This window comes from Hypanus sabinus, chromosome 5 (assembly GCF_030144855.1).
Source record: "Hypanus sabinus isolate sHypSab1 chromosome 5, sHypSab1.hap1, whole genome shotgun sequence".
Lineage (NCBI taxonomy): Eukaryota > Metazoa > Chordata > Chondrichthyes > Myliobatiformes > Dasyatidae > Hypanus > Hypanus sabinus.
The window spans coordinates 78,310,277-78,337,159 of record NC_082710.1 but is presented as its reverse complement, the minus strand read 5'-3'; the positions used below and the strand labels follow the sequence as shown (position 1 = coordinate 78,337,159).

Genomic DNA, 26,883 nt, shown 5'->3' with positions numbered 1-26,883 from the left:
GTTTGGAGTAAATGAGAAGTCGAACCTTTGAACCTTTATTTGATTTTGAGGAGAGATGGGGTTCTTTGCTCGTTACTATCATTTCAGTTAACTGATTGATTTCCTCCACGACCGAAGTGTAAATTTTGTTTCGATATATTTTTTCTTCTTGTTGGCGGTTTGATGTTTATTTTTAGAAGCTTTCGATATGACTCATGGCTCCGGGGTTGTGCCCTCAATGGGTTTTTTTTTCTCACTTTTCTTGCTTAGTAGGGTTTTTTTATTCACGAAAATTTTCAATCTTTAAGATAATTAAAAATTTTTTTTTGAGGCATTGTAAGTGTTGTTACTTTGATGTATCTGCGTATTTTTGAATAATAATAATAATAATAAAAAGATTTGAAAAGAAAGAAAGGATTTCAACGTGTCCCATATAACCAGGTTTGACAGTCCTTCAGTTGTATTAAATTCAAAGTATAAAAATTTGCTCCTTAATAAAACTAACAAAAGCTGGATCCTGTAACAATACAGGATTCAATCTCCACTGTGATATTTTCAAAAAGCGATCTGAAAATTTCAGGGTTAACTTTAAGGGCACGTGATCTGACAATGCAATGATGTTAAAATGCACACTCAGCAATGGAGTTTAGCAAACGTGTGTCTAAAAAAAAGTAATCAATTCGAGAATACTTATGATGAACGTGTGAGAAAAAAGAAAAATCTTTGTTGTTGGGGTGTTTATATCTCTAGATATTGACCAGGCCATATTCTAGTAAAAAGAATTTATTGGGAAGCGACAGATTGGTTGATGATCTGTCAATCTCCGGATTCAGACAACAAGTCACCGCCCATGATCAACTTATATTCATTCAAATTTGGTAGCTCAAAAAAAAGTTTCTTAAAAGAATCAGAAATGTTTACGTTAGGCGCGTATATACACACACCAGAGCTACCTTTTGCTCACATAATAGACCAGTAGCAATTAAGTATCTTCCAATCGAATCAGTAATAGTATTAAAGTGTACAAAAGGGATTTTGGGGCTAAGAAAAATAGATACACTTCTTACTTTCAAAATTTGAAATATCTGTCCTCATCCTGTTTCCATATATGATTTTCTTGTGCAAAAATAGTATCTGCATTGTGTTTTTAATTTCTTAAAAATCTTTTTACACTTAATTGGGTGATTCACACCGTTCCAAGTCCAAGATATTATATTAATTTTATTAACATGTTTAAAATTTGATTTAATATTTTATAAAATAACTATTACGCAAGCACAGATTGAACCAAAAGGCATGGATACAACTAGAAGGAGTGATGTATTTGTGAGAAAAAAATTCATCAAAAGAACTGCCCAATCGAGAAACAAAAACTATTCTAATGGCTCCCTCCCCCCTCCCAAAAAGTGAGAAAGACAGTAACCAATAGGCTGGCCACATGTTAAACTAATAACCCTTGACCCTATTCTCCGTTTTGCAGCTACGTATATTAAAGTAAAAATCCCACGCAAAATAGCCATAATAAAAGGAACAAACAAAATTCAACTACTTCAATGTTATGTCTAACAGTAATAAAAACATAATCGGCAACGGCCATCTTAAAGTCAGCTAAAGTATCTTAATCACATATTCAAAGAGAAATAAATCTGAGCAAATAATATTACAAAGTTCTTTCTCTCAAAAAAGAAAAAAGAGTGTGTGTGTCTCTGTGTGTGTGTGTGCACACTTAACTAACCTGAAACGATACTAGTATTGAGACAGACAAAAGAAATAAAAAGATTAATATACCTCAGGTCCTGTACAGACCATTAGAGAATAATACTGTAAGAGTTCCCTACAAAACAATTATGTATATACTAATTATTAATTAGTTAAAAAAAATTGATCAGCCACATCCCGTACCAGAGACTAAAAAAGTATAGAATAAACTTGACTCAGGAGATCCATAAACATCTCATACATCAAAATACTTCAGAATTACCTATTGAGTAATCAGCTTAGCTTTAAGATTTTATTCAGTAATTGGCTTAACTTTAAGATTTTAAATGTACTCCCATCCCTCCTGGGGAGAGTAGGTTCTCAGTGACTGAGACCCTTCAGGAAAAATTATCAGCCGTGCTGGATAGCGAAGGGAGGGGTATAAATTTAATTTATATATTTCACTCATGACTTCTTGGTATTTCCTTCTTTAGGCAAAGATCTCAGGGGAATAATCTTCAACTATCTGTTCATCTCTGAATCTCTGTTGATTTACAGATTATCTTTCGCTTTTTTTCTGGCTTCTCGAAGTATGGCTTCTTTGCTTGTATAATAATGCAGACAAAGTACAATTGGTCGAGGATGTAATTCAGACGAACGCTGAGAAAATGGAATTCTATGGACTCTATCAATTAAAGGGCTAGCTTCCAGGGTCTCACTAAAAAGTGAGCTCAAGAGAAGAACTTTAACAGATCGCCAGCTTCAGTATTTTCAGGCAGTCCTAGAATACGCAAATTCCTCCGATGCCCTCTATTATCTAAATCAACCATTTTTTTCTTCGTTTTAGATAGTTCTGAGGAAATTTCATTGATTTTCTTTTCCATTGAAGATATCTTCATTCCTTAATCTTTGATTCCTTAAACTATTCAAGTTTGCTTGAATAGACCATGTTTGTTCTCGATACGATTTGTAGTCTGCTTGAGCGTTTGAAGTTGAAAGTCCAGATTTTTCAGAGAATCTTGAACAGTAGAGATAGATTTTTCAAGATTCCCATTGGAGTCCGTCAGCTTATCAATCTTAGTGTTAAGCGATCCGAATTCTGACTTCATGTCTTGTATTGAAGAAAATATTCCTGCTAAAGTAACAGGTTCCTCCGCTTTCTTGATTTGTTCAGTTCACTCCGTTTCAGGAAAAGTCTTGCTGCTTCTCAGTTCAATACCAGCTTGACTTAAATCGTAAATCCTTCAGTAGAAACATAGAAAATAGGTGCAGGAGTAGGCCATTCGGCCCTTCGAGTCTGCACCGCCATTCAGTATGATCATGGCTGATCATCCAACTCAACCCTGTACCTGCTTTCTCTCCATACCCTCTGATCCCTTTAGCCACAAGGGCCATATCTGACTTCCTCTTAAATATAGTCAATGAACCGGCCTCAACTGTTTCCTGTGGCAGAGAATTCCACAGATTCACCACTCTCTGTGGAAGAAGTTTTTCCTCATCTCGGTCCTAAAAGGCTTCCCCTTAATCCTTAAACTGTGACCCCTCGTTCTGGACTTCCCCAACATCGGAAACAATCTTCTTGCATCTAGCCCAGGGGTCAGCAACCTTTACCACTGAAAGAGCCACTTGGACCCGTTTCCCACAGAAAAGAAAACACTGGGAGCCGCAAAACCCGTTTGACATTTAAAATGAAATAACACTGCATACAACGTTTTGTTTTGCCTTTATGCTATGTATAAACAAACTATAATGTGTTGCATTTATGAAATTGATGAACTCCTGCAGAGAAAATGAAATTACATTTCTGCATGCAACAAAAACATTTTGAACTCCGAAAAAAGACGTTGGGTTGAAGGTTACTTTTAAGTAAAATACTCAACGTCTATTTGAGTCCTTCTTGTATTTATGAAAAACGCCAAACTTAAATTTGCCGCCAGCAGCAAACCAAAAATAACGTCAGCCAGCTGTCAACCTGAAAAATAAAAGGACTATTTCACTGAACAATGAAAACATATGAATATACGTAAAATAATAGGCAATTAAAATATTTATCATACTTGGTCAGGTTGACTCACACCTGACAATGCAGTCGTATTTAGTAGGGATGGATCGATGCTTAGGGGAGTGACCGGGAAGGATAATGTGTTTTTTTCCTCTCTGAACTCACAGAAGCGTTTCCCAAACGATGTTTGCATTGCGATGATTGCAGAATGTAAATACTCCGAATTTATCATGTCGTGACCTTGTTTGAACTCTCTCAAATTGGGGAAGTGAGACAATGTGCCTTTCTGTAAATCTCTGGCAAGCACTGTCAACTTGCGCTCGAATGCCAAAACATCCTCCAACATGTGCAGGGCTGTACGTCCTTACCCCTGAAGAGCTGTGTTCAGCGTGTTCAGGTTCGCTGTCATGTCTACCATGAAGTGTAGCTTTTCCAGCCACTCTGGCTGTTCCAGCTCAGGAAAGGTGAGCCCTTTGCTGCCCAGGAAAGTTTTCACTTCTTCCAGATGCGACAAAGCGTTTCAGCACCTCCCCTCTGGAAAGCCAGCGATAAAAACACGTAGCGGTGTGCTACACGCAGTCAGTAAACTGCAGTCAAAGATAGCTTTATTCGAACTAAACAGCCTTGCTTTTAAGCCTCCCTCAACCCGCCCCCCATGGGCACGGATGCTGCAAAAGATACGTACTCACAAACCCCCGTAGGCTATCTCCCTTAGCCTGAACGCTGGCTAATTGTGAGCCGGTTCGGATGTGTCAGGAAATGGGTCGCCACAACGTCTTATTTAGATTGTACAAGATCACCATAATCTTCAAATTTAGAATTACATTTCAAAAACTAACAAACTAACATAAAATACATTTTAATTAAATACTGGCCAATTATTTCTCAAAGCAACAGGGAGCCGCAGCACAGACGTAAAAGAGCCACATGTGGCTCCGGAGCCGCGGGTAGCCAACCCCCGATCTAGCCTGTCCAATCCCTTTAGAATTTTATACGTTTCAATAAGATCCCCCCTCAATCTTCTAAATTCCAGTGAGTATAAGCCTAGTCGATCCAGTCTTTCTTCATATGAAAGTCCTGCCATCCCAGGAATCAATCTGGTGAACCTTCTGTGTACTCCCTCTATGGCAAGAATGTCTTTCTTCAGATTAGGGGATCAGAACTGCACACAATATTCTAGGTGTGGTCTAACCAACTGCATTAGAACCTCCCTGCTCCTGTACTCAAATCCTTTTACTATGAATGCCAACATATCATTTGCCTTTTTCAGAGGTAATAAATCATCAAACTTAAAAGGAGTCTTTCAGCGGGATATCAAGTATAAAAAAAAGTAGAGCTGCTGAAGCTCTACTTACTCCAGGCGCTGCAAAATGGTGAATCGCAAACTTACTGACCCATCCCTCCACTTCCTCATCCAGGTCATTCATAAAAATCACAAGGGTCCCAGATATACATATACTGCAGTTGATTTAGTTATTTTTTTTTGTGTTTTTTTTCTTCTATGTTATATATTGCACTGAACTGCTGCTGCAAAGTTAATAAATTTCACTCTGGTGATAATAAACTTGATTATGATTCTGAGTGGACAGACAATATCTTTCTCCTGGAATGTCTAATAGATTTAAGGTGAGAGGAGATGTGAAGGGCAAGTTTGTTTCTTTCACAGAGTGGTGGGTAGCTGGAGTTGCTTGCCTGGGGTGGGTAACCCCACTGGTCATGTGATCCCATTTGCCCCTCCCATTTAACTGCAGATGGGCAGCATCTGCGCGTCTGTTTCCAAGACCCCCGATGCACCAATCACTTCACGCTTGCTCACTGTCTCTGGATAGGCAGTGTTTTTCTTTCCGCTCAGTGCTGAAGTGGCCCGACTGCGGGGTTGGTAAAGGATCCTGGCTTCCTGGGTCAGAAACGCTGTCTGCGGGCCGAAGATATCACTTTCCCATCAGTGAGTGTTGAGGCCGATCCTGAACGGGGAGATCTGATGTTGGCCTTGAGCCCTGAACCCGGGTCGATTACTCATTTATTTTCCAATTATCTGGGCTTGTCAAAAATGTGTCAACTTCACTTAATCGGCATTGAATGATCCAAACCAGGAACCCAGGCTGTCTATTTATGCAGCATTGAAATGGGGAATCCTTTCACCATCATGGGAGACCCACTGACAGGTCACAGGAGGCCGTTGCTGTAGATCTGCCCCACCTTCCGCTTTGTGCCGCATTGGCCACTGAGTCCCGTTAACTTCCCCAAACTTGCCGCGCTTCTTGAGGCTCCTGGCATTTGTCCTGGAGCTTTCTGTCTGTTGTCTTCCCCCGGATTGGGGTGGGTGAGAAAGGAGAACATCCTAGGTTGTGGGGATCTTTGATTTCACTGCCTGCTTTACTGAGAGACTGGGAAGACTAGGGGAGAGAATGGTTTCTGTGATGTGCTGATCTGTATCCAAAGGTCTCTGCCGTTCCTCGCAGTCACGGGCAGAGGAGTTACCATGCAAAGTGTGAAGTGTCCAGTGTCTAAGGTGTGTTGATAAAAATCTGTTGAGGGTGAAAGTATGTATGGCAAAGCTCTTATTGTTTATTCTAACTTTGTCCGTTTAGAATCTATTATACAGTAGTATGTACTATTAATTCAGTATCTGTGTATTGCTGGAGAACCATCAGTGATTGTCCTTGATCACTTCTCCCATCTGGTTCCATTTGCTCATCCCTGCACATTTTGTTCAACCTCTGTCCAGGCTCTCTCCCCACAACTTCAGTGATGTATATCAATCATCTAGGTCAACCTCGGTCCATCCTATATCCCACCATGCCAATGTTATATATCAGCTATCTTTCTTCTAAACTTTGTCTTCATTATGAAGTGTCCTTTTGCACCTTTGGCCTTGCTGAGTTACTACCAGAATCAGTTTTTGTTCACTGGAATGCCAGAGGGCATTCTGTTGTGCATTGGTGTGGAGGTGCTAGTTTTTGAACTGTGACTGGCCAACACACTGCGGTATTGTACTGGCAGGAAAGAGTACTGGGCGAGTTTGTGCTTGGGCTATAATCTGCGATCGGCATTCCAGGCATCTGGAACAGTCGGTGTTTTGGCTTTGACTTTGGTTAGTGCTTCTAACTGTGTAATAATAAGAGTTGTCGTGATGGGAGATTTTAATTTCCCAAATATGGATTGGCATCTCCCTAGAGTGAGGGGTTTAGATGGAGTGGAGTTTTTAGGTGTGTTCAGGAAGGTTTCTTGACGCAGTATGTAGATAAGCCTACAAGAGCTAGAGGCTGTACTTGATTTGGTGATGGGAAATGAACCTGGTCAGGTGTCAGATCTCTCAGTGGGAGAGCATTTTGGAGATAGTGATCATAATTCTATCTCCTTTACAATAGCCTTGGAGAGAGATAGGAACTGACAAGTTCGAAAACCGTTCAATTGGAGTAAGGGGAATTATGAGGCTATCAGGCAGGAAATTGGAGGCTTGAAACAGATGTTCTAGGAGAAAAGTACAGAATATTTGTATAGAGCTTTGGATAGGTATGTTCCAATGAGACAGGGAAGTTATGGTAGGATACAGGAACTGTGGTGTACAAAGGCTGTAATAAATATAGTCAAAAAAAGAAAAACTTACAAGGTTCAGAGAGCTAGGTAATGTTAGAGATCTAGAAGATTATAAGGCTACTAGGAAGGAGCTTAAGAAGGAAATTAGGAGAGACAGAAGGGGCCATGAGGAGGCCTTGGTGGGCAGAATTAAGGAAAACCCCAGGCATTCTACAAGTATGTGAAGAGCAAGAGGATAAGACATGAAAAAATAGGACCTATCAAATGTGACAGTGGGAAAGTGTACCGTAGATTCCGGACTACAGAGTGCACCTGATTAAAAGCCGCACGCTCTAATTTTAGAAAGAAAATAAATTTTGTACTTGTACAAGCCGCACCGGATTTTAAGCCGCAGGTGTCCCACGTTGTAATATCAGATATTTACACAGAAAGATATTACACGTGAGGATTTTTTAACTTTTAATTAAATCCGTATGGTAACATAAACAAATACATATTGCAAATGCTTTTTTTCGAACAGTGCCTGTAACACAGCTACTTTTAAATATCGGTATCGGTAACACACAAATTACGTTGCGTATACTTTTTTACTGAACAGTGCACGAACAACGTTCCAATATCTCCTAACGACTGGTAAATATATATACTGCAGCCTACCAGGAAAAGTTATTGATCGCCTTTAACTTAAAAGCTGCATCATATGCTTTTCTTCGAGTGTTTTCCATGTTGATGAGGGTGAGTACAGATGACTGATTTACAATAATTTAATTGTGAAAGTGCGCTTGATTTATCGTACAATTTCATTGGACCTCTGTGAACTACTCATCAATTTTATTGGTCTTGCTATGATCCCAGCCCCCTCCTTTGTGAGAATCGCAAGAGCACCCGTCGAAAGGGGGGGGGGGGGGTCAGTAGACCCAGTCGGAGAGAGAGAGAGAGAGAGAAACGTGCTGTTACGAATCCCGTAACTGGAGAACTTACCAGCAAAGATGGAGAGGTCCGTTGAAGTCTGATGTCACTATTTTCAAACGTTTTTATTGATAAAGGGACACAAAAGTAGGGTTAATACAAACATTCAGAGACAATAGTCGCTGTTGTTATTCTGTATCCCTGGTGGGACCCGCAATTTGACACGTTTCTCTCTCTCTCTCGCCGACTGGGTCTACTGACACCCCCCCACCTTTCGACGGGTGCTCTTGCGATTCTCACAAAGGAGGGGGCTGGGATCATAACAATACAAATTGCACGTTCCACCCGGGATTCAGAATAAGGCGACAGCGACTATTATCTCATGGAGACCACGTGAAAAGCCCTCGGGCAAGGTGGGCTGGTTGAGAGAGAGATTGCATCATCCCAACCTGACTGACACCTGCGACCCCGTGAGGAAGTATAAAGGAGAGTCTCAGGGGGACAGCACTCAGACGCACCAAGAAGACACGAGAGGGTGGTCCCGTAGCAGCGGGAAGCCATTCTGAAGGAAGCCACGTGCGTTAGATTCCGGGATTGGAATTTGTGGCTGGAATCACAGGAAACCTCTTTTAACTAACATCGGGGAGAGGAAACCAACGCTCCCCCGATTTCACGGAAGATTCATCAAGACTAGGCAAGTTCTTTCTCTTCTCCCCCAATCTCTCTCTCTCAGTCGCCCCACATGAAACCCAGCGATTTCCAACGGGCTGAGGCCGGCAGACTTTCTGAGTGACTTTTATATTTCCAACGGACAATCTATTAACCCCTAGACAACAGCAGAGCTCACTTAATGATGAGTATTACTATACCCGCGCTTTAGATTGAGTGTTGACGATGTGCATTATCTGAATGTATGTATTAACCCTACTTTTGTGTCCCTTTATAAATAAAACGTTTGAAAATAGTGACATCAGACTTCAACGGACCTCTCTATCTTTGCTGGTAAGTTCTCCAGTTACGGGATTCGTAACAGTCTACTGTTACGAGGCAAAACGTTTTTGGCGGCATGAAAAAAAACATGCATTAGCCGCACCGTAGTATAGGCCGCAGTGTTGCTGCAGTGTTCAAAGCGTGGGAAAAAAGTAGCAGCTTATAGTCCGGAATTTACGGTATATGGAACTGGAGGAAATGGCAGAGGTACTTAATGAATACTTCAGTATTCACTATGGATAAGGATTTTAGTGATCGTAGTGATGACTTGCAGCAGATTGAAAAGCTTGAGCATGTAGATATTAAGAAAGAGGATGTACTGGAGCTTTAGGAAAGCATCAAGTTAGATAAGTCGCAGGTACGGGACAAAATGTACCCCAGGCTACTGTGGGAGGTGGGGGAGGGGATTTCTGAGCCTCTGGTGATGATCTTTGCATCATCAATGGGGACGGGAGAGGTTCCCAAGGATTGGAGGATTGCAGATGTTGTTCCTCTATTCAAGAAAGGGAGTAGAGATAGCCCAGGAAATTATAGACCAGTGAGTATTATAGACCAGTGGTCAGTAAGTTAATGGAGAAGATCCTAAGAGGCAGGATTTATGAACATTTGGAGAATTATAATATGATTTGGAGTAGTCAGCATGGTTTTGTCAAGGGCAGTTCGTGCCTTACGAGCCTGATTAAATTTTTTGAGGATGTGACTAAACACATTGATGAAGGAAGAGCTTTAGATGTAGTGTATATGGATTTCAGCAAGGCATTTGATAAGGTACCCCATGAAAGGCTTATTGAGAAAGTAAGGAGGCATGGGATCCAAGGGGACATTGCTTTGTGGATCCAGAACTAGCTTGCCCACAGAAGGCAAAGAGTGGTTGGAGGTGGGTCATATTCTGCATGCAGGTCGGTCACCAGTGGAGTACCTCAGGGATCTGTTCTGGGCCCTTACTCTTCGTGATTTTTATAAATGACCTGGATGGGGGAAGTGGTGCGATGGGTTAGTAAGTTCGCTGATGTCTTGAAACTTGATAGAGGTATTTAAAATTATGAGGGGGATAGATAGAGTTGACGTGGATAGGCTTTTTCCATTGAGAGTAGGGGATATTCAAGTAAGAGGACATGAGTTGAGAGTTGGGGGCAAAAGTTTAGGGGTAACACGAGGGAGAATTTCTTTACACAGAGAGTGGTAGCTGTGTGGAACGAGCTTCCAGTAGAAGTGGTAGAGGCAGGTTCGGTATTGTCATTTAAAGTAAAATTGGATAGGTATATGGACAGGGAAGTAATGGAGGGTTATGGGCTGAGTGCGGGTCAGTGGGACTAGGTGAAAGTGAGCGTTCGGCACGGACTAGAAGGGCCGAGATGGCCTGTTTCTGTGCTGTAATTGTTATATGGTTAAGTGCGAAGTGTTTCATTTTGGTAGGTCAAATATGATGGCAGAATGTAGTATTAATGGTAAGACTCTTAGCAGTGTGGCGGATCTGAGGGATATCGGGGTCTGAGTCCATAGGACGCTCAAAGCAGCTGAGCAGGTTGACTCTGTGGTTAAGAAGGCGTATGGTGTATTGGCCTTCATCAATTGTGGAATTGAATTTAGGAGCCGAGAGGTAATGTTGCAGCTATATCGGACCCTGGTCAGACCACACTTGGAGTACTGTGCTCAGTTCTGGTCGCCTCACTACAAGAAGGATGTGGAAGCCATTGAAAGGGTGCAGATGAGATTTACAAGGATGTTGCCTGAATTGGGGATAATGCCTTATGAGAATAGTTGAGTGAACTCGGCCTTTCCTCCTTGGAGTGAAGAAGGATGAGTGGTGACCTGATAGCGGTGTACAAGGTAATGAGAGGTATTGATTGTGTGGATGGTCAGAGGCTTTTTCCCAGGGCTGAAATGGTTGCCACAAGAGGACACAGGTTTAAGGTGCTTGGAAGTATGTTCAGAGGAGATGTCAGGGGTTTGTTTTTTTTATGCAAAGTGCTTGGAATGGGCTGCTGGCAACAGTAGAGTGGAGGGGGATACGATAGCGTCTTTTAAGAGGTTTTTAGATAGGTAAATGGAGCTTAGAAAAATACAGGGCTATGGGTAACCTTAGTAATTTTTAAGGTAGGGACATGTTTGGCACTACTCAGTGGGCCAAAGGTCCTGTATTGTGCTGCAGGTTTTCTATTTTTCTACAGATGGGGCTGGATGGTTGTCCTTTTGCAATGAAGCAGAAATTTCGAGCAGCTGGACATTGGTTATGGGGAAATCCTGGATTGCACTACCCAGTGTAAGATGCAGGGACGATGTGTGAGACTCTCAGGGTCGGTGAGTGGTAGATTCATCTATGTGACCCTGTGAGGTTGGGTCCTGGGATATCACAGTTTTTGATCCAGGTAAAATGGACCCGGGGATCGAGCTCTCCAGGTTTATAAGGTGTTGAGTGAGTATTTCTGGTCTGGGATCAGATGTTTGTTTATGGAGTTCCTTTGGAAGCAATGACTGCTAATGTGTGGAGAGGATGTGTTCCCATTCCATCCTCACAGGGAGAGGGTATGAGTAAATGGGCTGTTCTGTGTTTACAACAGTCAAAATAGACCTGTGAGTTTGCTGTTCAAACTGTGTTTGGAAATTCCCCCCCCCCCACTGTCACCAGTCTGTCACTTGGTGGGAATCAGGCAGAATCTCAATTTGCTGGAGATCTGCATTAAAAACTGAAAATGTTTGAAGACATTATGATGAAACATTATTAGCCTGAATTGTTAAGTTTGTTTCCTCTCTCCATAGCTGTTCCTTACCTGCTGAGTGTTTCTGGTAATTCCAGTTTGTTTTTGTTACATTCACCCTGGAATGGTTTATATTCCCTGAAATGGACCTGTTTTAACCTGGGAGTAGAAATGGCTCATTCTGTGATAGTAGAACAGTAAAGAAACCACATCTTTCTCTGTAAATTATCCTGGAATAAATTTGTCTGTTATTCCTGGAAATGTGTTCAGTACAGTTGTTGCTGTGTTCAACCCTGTGCACCTAAGAACAAGAACAAAGGTGTGAAAGATCTTAATATGTGACATGCTCTTTGTCGATGATGCTGCTGTAACCTCACACATGAAACAGCAACTACAAACTCTCATGAACAGCTTCTCTAAGGCATGTAAGAATTTTAGGCTTACCATCAGCCTAAAGAAAACAAATATCATTGCCCAGAACGTAGTGGAGACACCAGTCATTACCATCAACAATTACAATCTAGAAGTGGTCCACGAGTTCACATACTTAGGGTCAACCATTAGCGACACTTTCTCCCTTGTTGCTGAAATCAGTAGGCATATCGGTAAAGCAACATGGATCCTTGCTCAGCACTTCTTGTGGGTCTGGGAGAGTCCGAAACTCGCTACAAAGACCAAGACTGCTGTGTACAATACATGCGTTATCAGCACGTGGACCTGTGCTCAACAGAGTTCAGAGGGACAGTGGGGGTTGTGGGGGGGGGGGGATGTATGGTTAACCAAATGCTGAAAAGCCTGGATGCAGTGGACATGGAGAGGATGTTTCCGTTAGATGGAGAGTCTGGGATCTGACAGCACAGTCTCAGAATAAAGATGCTTCCCTTTAAAGCTGAGATGAGAAAATTTTTTTGGCCAAAAGATGGCTGATCTGTGGAATTTGTTGCTCCAGAGGTAGTTTAAGGCTACCATTTGGGTATATTTAAGACAGATTAATATACTCATGATTGCTAAGTAGTTTCACGGTTACAGGAGGAAGGCAGGAATATGGTGTTGGAATAAAAATCAGCCATGTGGGCTGTGGTGGGGTAGACCAGATGGATCGAATCACCTAATTGTATTCCCGTGTCTTGTGTCTTATGTCTTACCATGACTGAATGATGGCTCCTTCTTATCCCATATCGTTTTGTGATGTGTGAGGGACAATAAAAGATTGTTCACTGAGATCATTATACTTGCCTTCAACGTTTAAATTTTAGTGAGTTTTGTTCTAAGTAACATTAATCAGAAATGTTCGGTTCTTTTTATCGTTAATGTGCTTCATTATCTTTCATGTTAAAGTTAGACCTGTGGTGAGAGATTTATTGGAAGAAAAGCCCACAACTGGAAGCAAACCACGACTGAAGACGAGGGAACAGCAACAAGTGAACCAGCCTGAAGATTGAGAGCATCAACTGGAGAGGACCCATCTGACTCGGAGATTCCAGTGATTCAGTCAGGAGGAAATTTGGTGAGTCTACTTAAACTCTGGTCCTTTAGACATTACATAACTGCACAAGAGAAGGTAGGAAATAGTTGGAGTGAGACTGAATGTGCCTAGAAGTACCAGTTATGCCTCTGTCAGACCCAGCTGCAATCACTCCAGATCTGGTAATGTGCTTCCGGCAGCCCAGCCCTTTAAAACCACTCCCATTCCCTCACAGTGTTTACTCAGTTCTTAAGTAGCTTTTCTTCTGAAAAGAAGAAGTTGCAGTTCTTCTGAAGTAGCTTTTGGTCATTTCTGAGTACGGAGAGGGAAAGAGAGGGGAGTTTTTATACTTTCTTTCAAAAAAATTAATTGTTTGAACTTGCTGCAAACTCTCTACCCATACCCTGTACTTTCTCAACCAAATTATTGACTTAGATGACAAGCAGCAATGGGTGTTCTATCTCCAACACAAATAAAGCAGGTGATAATGGACAACCTTGTTAACTGAAATGATGTTGAAATTTGACCATTTGTCAAATGGACTTTAGCTTTGGGATTAGTATTTAAGGTTTTAATCCATTTTATAAAAGATATTCCTAATCCATATTTTTCCAATACTTTAAACAAAAAATCCCACTCCAATCTATCAAATGCTTTTTCTGCATCTAAGGCAACTGCCACACTCATTTCCTCCCTCTTTTGTGCCAAATGAATTATGCTAAATAACCGAGTTACATTATCTGCGGATTCTCTATTTTTGATAAATCCTGTTTGATCCAAATGTATTAATTTTGGTAAGTATTTAGATAACATTTAGATAACATTTTTGCTACTATTTTATAGTCGGTATTCAACAAAGAAATAGGTCTATATGATGTTGGCTTTAAAAGATCTCTATCTTTTTTTGGCAATACTATTAAAATAGCTGTTGAAAATGATTCTGGAAGTTTATGCGTTCTTTCCACTTGGTATATTAACTCCATAAAAGGAGGAATTAGTAAATCTTTAAACTTTTTATAAAATTTGGGCGGAAAACCATCTTCTCCTGGGGATTTATTACTCTGAAGTGATCCTAAAGCTTCTTTGACCTCTTTTAATGTAAAAGGCATATCTAATCCCTTCTGTTCTTCCGAATTCAATTTTGGAAGAGTTATTTGTGATTTAAAAAAAACCTTTCTATATCGACATTGTCATTTTGTGATTCTGATTGATACAATTCAGAATAAAAATTCTTAAAAGTTTCATTAATTTCTAAAGGTTTATAAGTAATTTTATTTACACTTGTTCTAATTGCATTTATTGTTTTGGAAATCTGGTCTGTTTTTAACTGCCAAGCAAGAATCTTGTGTGATCTTTCACCTAGTTCATAATATCTCTGTTTAGTTCTCATAATTGCTTTTTCTGTTTGGTATGTCTGAAGTGTATTATATTGTAACTTCTTGTTAACAAGTTGTCTTCATTTTTCTTCTGTCATATATCTTTGAGATTCTTTTTCTAATTTTGTAATCTCTTTTTCCAATTGATCTATTTCTACCATATATTCCTTCTTAAGTATAACTTATTATCTGGCCTCTCAAATATGCCTTCATTGCTTCCCATACTATAAATTTATCATCAACTGAATGTAAATTTGTATCTTAAAAAAAACTGAACCTGCTTTTTCATGAAATCACAAAAATTTTGATGCTTTAATAATATTGAATTAAATCTCCATCTGTAAATCGATTCCTCTTTATCCATCATTATCATTGTCATTGTCAAGGGGGAATGATCTGACAACATTCTTGCTTTATATTCCATATTTTTCACTCTGTCTTGAATATTCGTTGACAATAGGAAAAAATCTATCCTTGAATGAATAAGTTTTATGTCTATTTGAATAAAATGAGTAATCTTTTTCTTTTGGATTAATTCTTCTCCATATATCAATCAAATTTAAATCTTTCATCAATGATAAAGTTAATTTTGCTACTTTTGATTTTGTAACAACCTTTGTTGATCTATCTAAAACTGGGTCTAGACAAAAATTAAAATCTCCACCTATAATATTTTGTCATGTGCGTTAGCCAAATTCAAAAAGGCCTCTTGTTTAAATTTTACATCCTATTCATTTGGTGCATAAATATTCATAAGAGTCCATAGTTCTGAAAAAAATTGACAATGTATAATTACATATCTCCCCGCAGAATCAATTAATACATTTTGTATTTCAATTGGTAAAGTTTTGTTAACCAAAATTGCAACTCCCCTTGCCTGTGAATTAAATGAAGCTGCAATAATATTTCCGACCCAATCTCTCTTTAATATCTGATGTACTATCTCTGTTAAGTGTGTTTCTTGTAAAAAAAAAGCTATATCTATTTTCATTTTCTTAATATATGTTAAAATTCTTTTTCTTTTCACCGGTCCATTAAGCCCATTAACATTAAAACTTAAAAAATTCAGTAAATTAGTCATTATTTTTAACAGGGTTACTCCAGTCTACAGTAATACCTAACTTTTCAACTTTTGTAGTACCTTGGGGAAACTTTTTAAAATTCTCTGTGTTGCTATGTGTCTCTCCCTCCCCCCCCCCCACCCCCCGATTGTCCAGGCAAAGAAAGAAAGATTAAAGAAAAATAGATTACAAAGAAAAAGAATAACAAAATACACCCCTGCCAATGTTGTGAATGAAAAAAAAACACAACATTACCCCCCTCCATTGTACGGGTCATGGCAATGGCCATGATTACACACGTGAATCCCGTAGCAATCGATCTGAAGTTTCCCCAGCTCCCCCGTAACATAAAAAAGTATATATAAGAGAAGAAAAAATAATATAACTACTTTCGATTAATATTTCTCAAACTTATACCTTTCTCCCCCTGTATCATATAATTAAGAATATATTTAAATATTCTTCTGTCCTTAAACATCCATCAACTCCATTCATTGTCCTTATCTTCATCTTTTATCTGTTTCACTTTTAAATCTTTGGCTGTGATTAGCAAATATTTGGGGGTTCTTGTGCAAATTCTTCCGCATCCTGTTAATCAGTAAAAAACCTTCTTTTTCCGTCATCCAAAAAAATTATCAGGGTTGCTGGGTGGCGCAATATAAATTTATAACCCTTTTCCCATAAAACTTTTTTCACTGGGTTAAATTCCTTCTTTCTCTTCAAAAGGTCATAACTTATATCAGGATAGAAAAGTACTGTTTTCTCTTCTATCATCAATGGCCCGTTTCTCTTTCTGGCACGTTGGGCAGCCGCCTTCAGGATCTTTTCTTTATCTTGATATCTTAAGCATTTTATCAAGATTGATCATGGGTTTTGATCAACTTGAGGTCTTGATCTTAAGGCTCTGTGAGCCCTTTCAATTTCAATTAACTGGCTTGCTTCCATTTCCAAAATTTCTGGAATCCATTTTTGAAAAAAAATTATTGGATCCTCTCCCTCGATACCTTCTTTAAGTCCAACAATCTTAATATTATTTCGTCTGCTAAAATTTTCAAGTACATCCACTTTTTCCAACAACCATTTTCTTTCTGATGTCCAGGCAGAAATATTATCTTCCATTTTATTCACTCTATTAATGGTGTCTCCCATTGTTTCTGATTTTAATTTTCTTGTCCATTTTGTCCTGTCTTTTCATCATTTTATCAAACATAATCTTCAAATTTTTAATATATTTTTTATTACTTTTAATGCTTTTAATTCATACATTATTTGCACCAAAGATTTTTTTATGTCTCCAATATCACCTCCAACCTCTTCCTGTTGCTCTTGTTTATTTGTCTCTGCATCATCGTCTGATTTATCCAGAGAATCTGATTCCACCTCATCTTCATTTTCACTTTCAGTTCCGATCATAGTTGGGATTTGTAGTTTGGGTTGCTCGTGTTTGCGTATGCCCCTTCCTTCACGCATGCGCAATTTGTTACGGATTCAGGCAACAATAAATATATGAGTCAGGCAAGGGTTTTTATAACAAATAACATGTTTATTAAGCACTGAAAACAAACCCCCCTCAAAAGTAAACAAAACACTAACGTAACCGGAAATCAGCTGCTGTGCGGCTGATTACTCAGTTCTTAAAGCAATGAAGCTTACAGTTCTTAAAGCGATGTTGCAAAAACAGTTCTTTAAAGTAGTATTGGCAAAAGTTCAAAATGCTCACAGTCCATTTAAGGGAGAGACTTTTTAAGACGATTTAACTTCTCTTTCACGTCGTGTTGCTTCGGTTCCCAAATCGAACTTTTTCCCACGAAGAATTTATGTAACAAAACGGTTTAAAGGCACTGACCTTTCCTTTAAAACACTGTTCTCAATCCTTTCTACTATTTCACAGGGATTAACACAAGAACAGTCAACGAATTCCTTCCGAATAAGGATCAAACAAGGTCGAACCCGTTTCACCGTCGAAATCGATTCTCCTCGATCTTCTATCTCCCGAACTCCAATCTTCACTCTCCACTGATTCTTACCTAGCAGTATTGTAAAGAAACTGCTGGCAATGACCTTTTAAACTTTAGGCATTAAATAAAACTTCATCTTTCAACTAAACTGCATCATCACATTGGCATGAAGTCAACATGGCAAATCCAGCCACGAACTGCCCCTCCTCACAGGGAGGGGTAATCCTTTTATACCCTGTGAAAAATAACCTGTCACATGACCTCTACTGGCGGGAAAATGACGTCACTCCACCATCACAAGACCATTACCTCAAGTCCAGTACAGCTTCAACCCCAGACACGTGACAAGGGTACCACTGTCACGTGTCACGAGTACGTAACACCTCCCTCCAAAAAAACATTTTTGGTCTGACAAGAACAAAAATTTCAACAATTATTTACAAGAAAAACAAATGTATAAAATTTATAACATACACAGTAAACAATACAGTATCATCATATAACATCTTACAATACGGTAGGAGTGTTAAAATTGAAAAAAAACACTCCATAAAAAAAATTACATTGTACATTCAACATCGAGATAGACAATCAGCAACCACATTATCTTTACCTTTAATATGAGTTATCACAATATTGTACTCTTGTAACATCAAACTCCAATTTAATAATCTTGTGTTTTTTTTTCATCTTACTCAGAAAAACTAACGGATTATGATCAGTGTAAACAATAAGTGGTTTTAGAGTTGTACCAACATATACCTCAAAATATTCCAAAGCTAAAACAAGAGGTAACAATTCTTTCTCTATTGTCAAATAGTTTCTTTGATGCTTATTAAATTTCTTAGAAAAGTAAGCTACTGGATGATCAACCTCATCACCCTCATTCCTTTGCATCAATACGGCTCCTGCAGCCTCATCACTAGCATCCACAGCTAATGGAAAAGGTTTTTCAAAGTCAGGTGCCTTAAGCACAGGTTGTTGACATATCATTGTTTTCAATTTTTCAAATGCTTCTTGACAAGGCACTGTCCACACAAAGTTCACATTCTTCTGCAAAAGGTTAGTTAACGGAAGGGCAACATCAGCAAAATTCTTACAAAATTTTCGATAATATCCTACCATTCCCAAAAATCTTCTGAGAGTTTTTTTCCCCGTTGGAGTGGGAATCTCTAAAATTGCCCGAACATTTGCCTGAACAGTAGCTACCTTACCTTGACCCACAACGTAACCAAGGTAAGTCACAGTGGCATGTCCAAATTCACTCTGAGCTAAATTAATAGTTAAGTTAGCTTTTGAAAGCCTTTCAAACAATTTCTCCACCACAATAATATGTGCTTCCCAAGTATCATTTCCTGTCACTAAATCATCAATATAAGCATCAGTATCTTTCAATCCCTGAATCACAGAGTTAATCATCCTCTGGAAAGTACCTGGGGCATTCTTCATCCCAAATGGAAGAACATTATACTCATATAACCCATATACAAATGCAGAAATCTCTCTACCTCTGTCCGTTAATGTAACACACCAATACCCTTTCAATAAATCAATCTTTGTATGGAACTTTGCTTTTCCAACTTTATCTACACAATCATCTACTCTAGGAATTGGATATGCATCTGTTTTCGTTACAGCATTCACCTTCCTATAGTCCGTACAAAACCTAATACTACCATCTGGTTTTGGCACCATAACACATGGCGAACTCCAATTTGAGTTAGAATGTCTAATAATATTATTCTCTAACATATATTCAATTTCTTTCTCAGCAAGTTCACATTTTTCTATGTTCATCCTATATGGATGTTGTTTGATAGGTTTGGCAACTCCAACATCTACATCATGTGAAGCTATAGTAGTCCTTCTCGGAACATCTGGAAACAACTCCTTATATTTAAAAATTAGTTCCTTCATCTGTTGTTTCTGCTCTAGCTGTAAATGTGCTAATTTCTCATCAATATTTTCCAGAATGGTTGAATTTGGTAACCTAACAGAAACAACGTTGGATTTAGAATGAAAGTCAGATGAATCATCTGTCCTGTTCCTAGTTAAATCAAACTCATTCTCACTAACCACAACAGTCACAGTATCAGATTGTTTCTCATAATATGGCTTTATCATATTCATATAGCAAAGTTGTGTTGACCTTCTACGATCTGGAGTTTTTATCACGTAATCCACATCATTGATTTTAGACACAATTTCATAAGGACCATGAAATCTAGCTTGTAAAGGATTTGTCTGCACTGGGAAAAGAACCAACACCTTATCTTCAGGCTTAAACATCCTCATCCTAGCTTCTTTATCATATCAAGTTTTCATTTTCTCCTGAGCCAACTTTAAATTTTCCTTGGCTAAGCTACAAGCTTTATGTAACCTGTCCTTAAATTTCAACACATAGTCCAGCAAATTAGTGTGTACTTACTTACTAATCCATTGTTCTTTCAATAAAGCTAAAGGTTCTCTAACTCAATGCCCAAACGCAAGTTCAAATGGACTAAACCCTAAAGATTCCTGTACCGATTCCCTTACTGCAAATAAAAGAAAGTTTATACCCTCATCCCAGTCACTTTCATTTTCCACACAATATGTCCTAATCATATTCTTGAGGGTAGAATGAAACCTCTCCAAGGCACCTTGCGACTCTGGATGGTATGCAGACGAAGTGATTTGCTTAGCTCCCAATTTATAAACTATCTGTTGAAACAATTCAGACATAAAATTACTGCCTTGATCAGTTTGTATTTCGTTAGGTAATCCAAAATAAGTAAAGAATTTTATAAGAGCCTTTGTCACAGTTTTAGCTTTTATATTCCTAAGTGGTACTGCCTCTGGAAACCTAGACGAAGTACACATGATAGTCAACAAATACTGATAACCAGTTTTTGTCTTTGGTAATGGACCAACACGATCTACAATAACTTTAGAAAACGGTTCACCAAATGCTGGAATAGGTTGTAATGGAGCCACTGGTGTAACTTGATTTGGCTTACCCACAATTTGACAAGTATGGCACGTTTTACAAAACATCGCCACATCTTTTCTTAGACCAGGCCAGTAAAAATGTTTTAAAATCTTGTCCTCAGTTTTCCTTACCCCTTGACGTCCACCTAAAGGCACACTATGAGCTAAAGTCAAAATCTCATTTCGATAAACTTTAGGGACAACTACCTGGTAAACAACATTCCATTCCTCACTTGCAGGAATTGTAGGCGATCTCCACTTCCTCATCAACACTCCTTTTTCCAAGTAATATCCGACTGGCACCTTCTCAATTTCACTACCTAGTAAAGCTTGCTCTCTTAATTTTATAATCTCAGTGTCTCTATTCTGCTCTGCTATCATCTCCTTCCGAGACAGAGATAAATCTTCATAGTCAGACTTACTCCAAGAATCTTGTTCAAACAACGAAGATAAGAAAGTCTCTGACACATCCTCAAAACTCAAATCCTGAGTTGAACAGTCATGAATAACAACCTCATTCTGCGCATCAGTCTTTTTAGCCATAGCTCTATTCACAGCACAGGAAGAATCTGTGTTAGAATTCAACTCTGGTTCCTCTGACTCCATTGTCAAATGCACTTCAGGAAAAACTTGTCCACCTGCCAAGTCATTACCTAACAATAAAGAAATACCCTTCACAGGTAAGCTATGCTGTAATCCTACTTCAACAAATCCTGTAACTAACCCTGACTTTAAATTTACTTTATGTAAATGTACAGGCATAAAATCACTCCCAACACCTCTTATGTAATTTACCTCACTAGTATCAGACTCTTCATTAAACTTCAACACACTGTCTAACATCAGTGATTGAGAAGCTCCAGTATCCCTAAGGATTTTTATTGGCACCAGAGTAGATCCTTCTTTCAAGGATACAAACCCTTCAGTTATAAAATGATCATATCCCTTTTTAACTTGGTCAGACTCTAACAAAGCCTCATTTGTGTTTATCAAACCCAGTAATTTTACAGGTGCTTCAGTATGTTGCACACAAGCATCTGGAACTGCTTCCTTCTCCTTCTTTTTCAATCTGAAACAGTTAGCTAATACATGGCCAGGCTTCTTACAATTGTTACAAATAAGACCAAACTGTCTTTCCTTCACAGGCTTTCCTTCCTCCTTACCTTTCACATTAACATCTGATTTAATTTCTGATTTACCTTGAGTCTCCATGTTATTTCTTCTCTTAAAAATTCTGCCCTGAGGAAATTTATTCTTATGGATTAAAACATACTCATCAGCTAATCTAGCACAGTCCTGCAATTTATCACTATCCCTCTCACTTAAGTAGGTCCTTACTTCAACAGGAATGCTTCTTTTAAATTCCTCCATTAAAGTCAGCTCTTTCAATGCATTATAGTCCTCATTTACATTTTTAGAAGAAACCCATCCCTCAAAACACACAGCTTTATCATAGGCAAATTCCACATAAGTCTTTTCCTCAAACTTCTGAATCTTTCTCTATACGCTTCTGGGACTAATTCATATGACTTTAAAATATGCATTTTCACAATATCATAATCAAATGCTTGCGCAGCAGTTAAAGCTGTGTGAACTTATTGTGCTTTGCCTTTAATTACACTCTGTAACAACATTGACCATTTATCTTTCGTCCACTCTGACATCCGAGCAATAGTTTCAAAATGTTGGAAATATCTTTCCACCTCTGTTTCACTAAATGGATGGACCAATTTAATTTCTTGACTAGCAACATACGGTTTTTTAGAACCAGAAGACTGATTCCCAGACCTTAATTCCATCATTGCATCAAGGAATTGCAAATTCCTTTTTCTTTTGATCAGCCTCTAACTTACAACGCTCCAAATCAGCTTTAGTTTGTTCCAACTTCATCTGTTCGATTCGCAACTGCATCTCCAGATTACTTATTGGAAACGACTCTAAAATCGATTCATCAAAAACACCGGAATCCACATAGTGTGACGCGATTTTTCTCTGTAATAGAGCCTTTGATGTAGTCTGCAAAATACCTTAAAGTTGCAATCTACTAGCTATCTCAGATACCTCAGTTTTTTTCGCCTTCACTAACAACTCCGCGCCTGGCGAAGCCAGAAACTCATCAATATTCATTGTTGCCGAAAACCACTCACAAGCCAAACAAACAAAAGAATTAAGTATTCCCCCTACTCCAAAACACCGATCCAAGTTAGCAAGCATTTAAACTCAAACGATCCAATCCGGACGCAGCCCCCATATTTATGTTACGGATTCAGGCAACAATAAATATATGAGTCAGGCAAGGGTTTTTATAACAAATAACATGTTTATTAAACACTGAAAACAAACCCCCCCAAAAGTAAACAAAACACTAACGTAACCAGAAATCAGCTGCTGTGTGGCTGATTACACAGTTCTTAAAGCAATGAAGCTTACAGTTCTTAAAGCGATGTTGCAAAAACCGTTCTTTAAAGTAGTATTGACTGAAGTTCAAAATGCTCACAGTTTATTTAAGGGAGAGACTTTTTAAGACGATTTAAATTCTCTTTCACGTCGTGTTGCTTCGGTTCCCAAATCGAACTTTTTCCCACAAAGAATTTACGTAACGAAACAGTTTAAAGGCACTGACCTTTCGTTTAAAACACTGTTCTCAATCCTTTCTACTATTTCGCAGGGATTAACACAAGAACAGTCAATGAATTCCTTCTGAATAAGAATCAAACAAGGTCAAACCAGTTTCACCGTCGAAATCGATTCTCCTTAATCTTCTATCTCCTGAACTCCAATCTTCACTCTCCACTGATTCTTACCTAGCTGTATTGTAAAGAAACTGCTGGCAATGACCTTTTAAACTTTAGGCATTAAATAAAACTTCATCTTTCAACTAAACTGCGTCATCACATTAAATCACGCAGTGGCATGAAGTCAACATGGCAAATCCAGCCACGACCTGCCCCTCCTCACAGGGAGGGGTCCTCCTTTTATACCCTGTAAAAAAAAACCTGTCACATGACCTCTACTGGCAGGAAATTGACGTCACTCCACCATCACAAGACCATTACCTCAAGTCCAGTATAGCTTCAACCCCAGACATGTGACAAGGGTACCACTGTCACATGTCACAAGTACGTAACAAATTCCTGTTGCTCTTTTTTTTTGGAGATGGTTGATGTTGCCGCCGTTTTCTGTTCTGTATCGCCAGGGGTAAAATGCACTTGAGCCCATGGCTCTTTGATGGCGGCTGGCCTTGATTCTTTTCCAAGTTGTGTTGTCTTCAAATTAGTAGTTTTCTTCTGCTTCTGTTTAGGAGACATATCTTAAGACAATCCTGAGTAGTTTATAAGTAATTAAAAAAAATATTTACTAACTTTTCTTCACTTAAACATTATCTTACTGGTATTTACGGGAGAGCTGGATTTCCATGTTTCGATCCTATGTCATCACGTGTTGTCCCCCCCCTTCGACACCATTGACACTGATTCTGCACTAATCCCATGGTATTGTCTCCACATTCACCCAATGGCATTTTTCTGTGGTCATTTAATCTAGTGATCAGTATGGTGAATGAAACCAGAATGAATCCTTGTCTGGATCACCTACTGAGGCCCCTCTACTCATTATGCAAGAAGGCAACACACTGGGAGCAGAGCAACCTTGATCCATCAAGCCTGGGCCTAATACTGGTTCATTTGTTCCAGTCCCACACCAATTCCCAAGTCTATTAAGAGTGGTAGATACAGCCCAGTCCATCACAGGAGAAACTTTCCCACCACTGAGAACAAGGAGCGTTGATTCAATAAAGCAGCATCCATCATCTCTCTTCTTCTTGCTGCCATTGAACAGGAGGCAAAGGAATCTTGGGTTTCATATCATCAGATCAAGGAAAGTTATTACCCTTCAACCATCAGGCTTTAACCAGCGTGGATAACTTCACTCACCTCAATACTGAACTGATTCCAGAACCTATGGACTCACTTTAAAAGACTCCACATGTCATGTTCTCAAATTATATATTAATATCTCTACCTACAGTGCCTTGTAGAAGTATTCAGCCTCAACCTATTGTTCACTTAAATATTATAACCTCAACTTAGATCAGTTCAACTCAGAATTTTTATTTGTAAATCACATGCTCCTTTTTACACAGTAAGTCTAGAAACAAAACAGGAAAATTTTAATGCATGAAAAACTAAAATTCAAAAACTGAAATGTTAGCAGTGCCAAAATATTCACCCCCCTTGGCTCATTATTTAGTCCCACCTCTCATGTCGATTGGAGTTGGCAGTCTTTTGGGATAAGTATGAGAATGGCCACTGGTGACATCTGAGGGTCAGCCGCTGGGCCTTGTGAAAGGCAAGTGAGAACAGCCAGAGGTCACCTTGGTACTAACGATGAGGGAATGGAAACTGTTGTGATAGGGCAGTTGGTATAAAGATAGATACAGTGTATGGTTGAGACATTGAGGAGCAATAGGTAAGTCAAGTTAGTTAACTACGCACATGTATACTGTAAAATGAGACAACGTTTCTCCAAACCAGGGTGCAAAATAGTCACACACAATAGCATAGGAAAGTTAGAATAAAATCTACAAATGAATTATGAATACATAATGTAAAGTGCATATGTTAAACACTGTAGGGTACAGAACTAAATAACCAGTGGTTCAGCAGAATAGACTTTCAATTCAGGGTGCTTTAGGAAAAAGATATACATTCAGAATTTCAATTTGGAGGGGGAGGGCAAACAAATTAATTAATGATACTAAGACAAGTACCTGGCAAATCATAAACACAAGATTCTGCAGATGCTGGAAATCCAGAGGAACACATGCAAAATGCTGGAGGAACAGGTCAGGCAGCATCTATGGAAAGAATAAACAGTTAACATTTCAGGCCTGAACCCGAGGTGGACCAACATCATTGAGGGTAGGTTTTCCAGAGCTGTTGTGGAGGGTTTGAACTACTTTGGCAGGGGAATGAAAACTGGAATAATGGAGCTGAGGACAGAGCAGTTGGAATATTGGTAGATGCAGTGTATGACTGAGGTGATGATGAAGGATCGTCAAGTCAACCTTATTGTCATTGAAACGTACATACAGATAGCCCTCTTTATCCGTGGGGGATTAGGAAGGACGGACCCCCCGCGGATACCAAAATTCGCGGATGCTGAAGTCCCTTATTTAACATATATCAGTGCGGTGGTCTTTAGGACCCAGCAGAAACCCGGACTTTATTTAAGATGTCTCCGTACGGTGTACGTTAGGAACTGGCGGCGCAGCTCTGAATCCGCAGTGTTTTTGTTCACAAAAATAATCACGATTGCGATTGAAAATAAGGTGGAAGTAATAAAGCGATCAGGAAGAGGTGAAACACCGTTGGTCATTTGAAAAGTGTCAGGCTACAGTCGGTCAACGATCGGAACAATTTTAATGGAGAATGTGAAAGGCCCTGCCCCAATGATTACAATTATTACTAAGCAACGCAGTGGTTTAATTATTGAAATACATATGTTTCTTAAGTGTTTTATATGCATAGAAAGGTAAAATATGTATATATACTAAGAAAAACGTTTGGCGCTGAATAATACCGGATGTACCTGTTCCGACTTCAAATCTGACATAAAGACTGACTCAGGAATGGAACTCGTTCATAACTGGGGACTGCCTGGACTTTTAAGTAATTTCCAGATTACTTATAATACCTAATACAATGTAAATGCTATGTAAATAGTCGTTATACTGTATTGTCTGTACATGCTCAAACAACGAGTGTTGGAGAGAGAACTTCCGGGTTTTCCCGACCCGCGGTTGGTTGAATCCGCGCATATGGAATCTATGGATAAGGAGGGCCGACTGTATATACCATTAAAGGAGACAACATTTCTCAGGCCCAGGGTGTAAAGCCCTGTAGTAACACACAACACAGAATAATTTAGGAAATTATGGTAGCGCAATATTAATACACAGCAGTCTCTCCGGACTCTGGATTTGGGGATTGCCAAACATTATGTGGATTTGCTGGTGTAGTCGTGTGCTTTTTGTGATATCATTCTAGAGGAACGTTGTTTCATTTTTTAACTGCATTGCAGTTGTGGTTTCTAAATGACAATAAACCGAAATTCAATTCAATTCAATTCAAATTAAGAATAAAATCTGCAAATGAATTATGTATAAGTAAACAAAGTAAATTGCATAAATTAAGTATTGAACCAATGAACCAGTGACACTTTGAATATGGTACGGCCAG

General features: G+C 39.0%; 1 protein-coding gene across 4 annotated transcripts in view; it reads left to right on the top strand.

The window, feature by feature from the left end:
- LOC132394265 (NACHT, LRR and PYD domains-containing protein 3-like) overlaps window positions 1–26,883 on the top strand; it is a 123,625-nt gene that overhangs the window by 18,679 nt on the left and 78,063 nt on the right. For all 4 annotated transcript variants that reach the window (XM_059970172.1, XM_059970169.1, XM_059970171.1 and 1 more), the window contains exon 2: window positions 13,156–13,324. The gene's annotated coding sequence lies outside the window, so the exon portion shown is untranslated. The remainder of the gene's footprint in view (window positions 1–13,155; window positions 13,325–26,883) is intronic.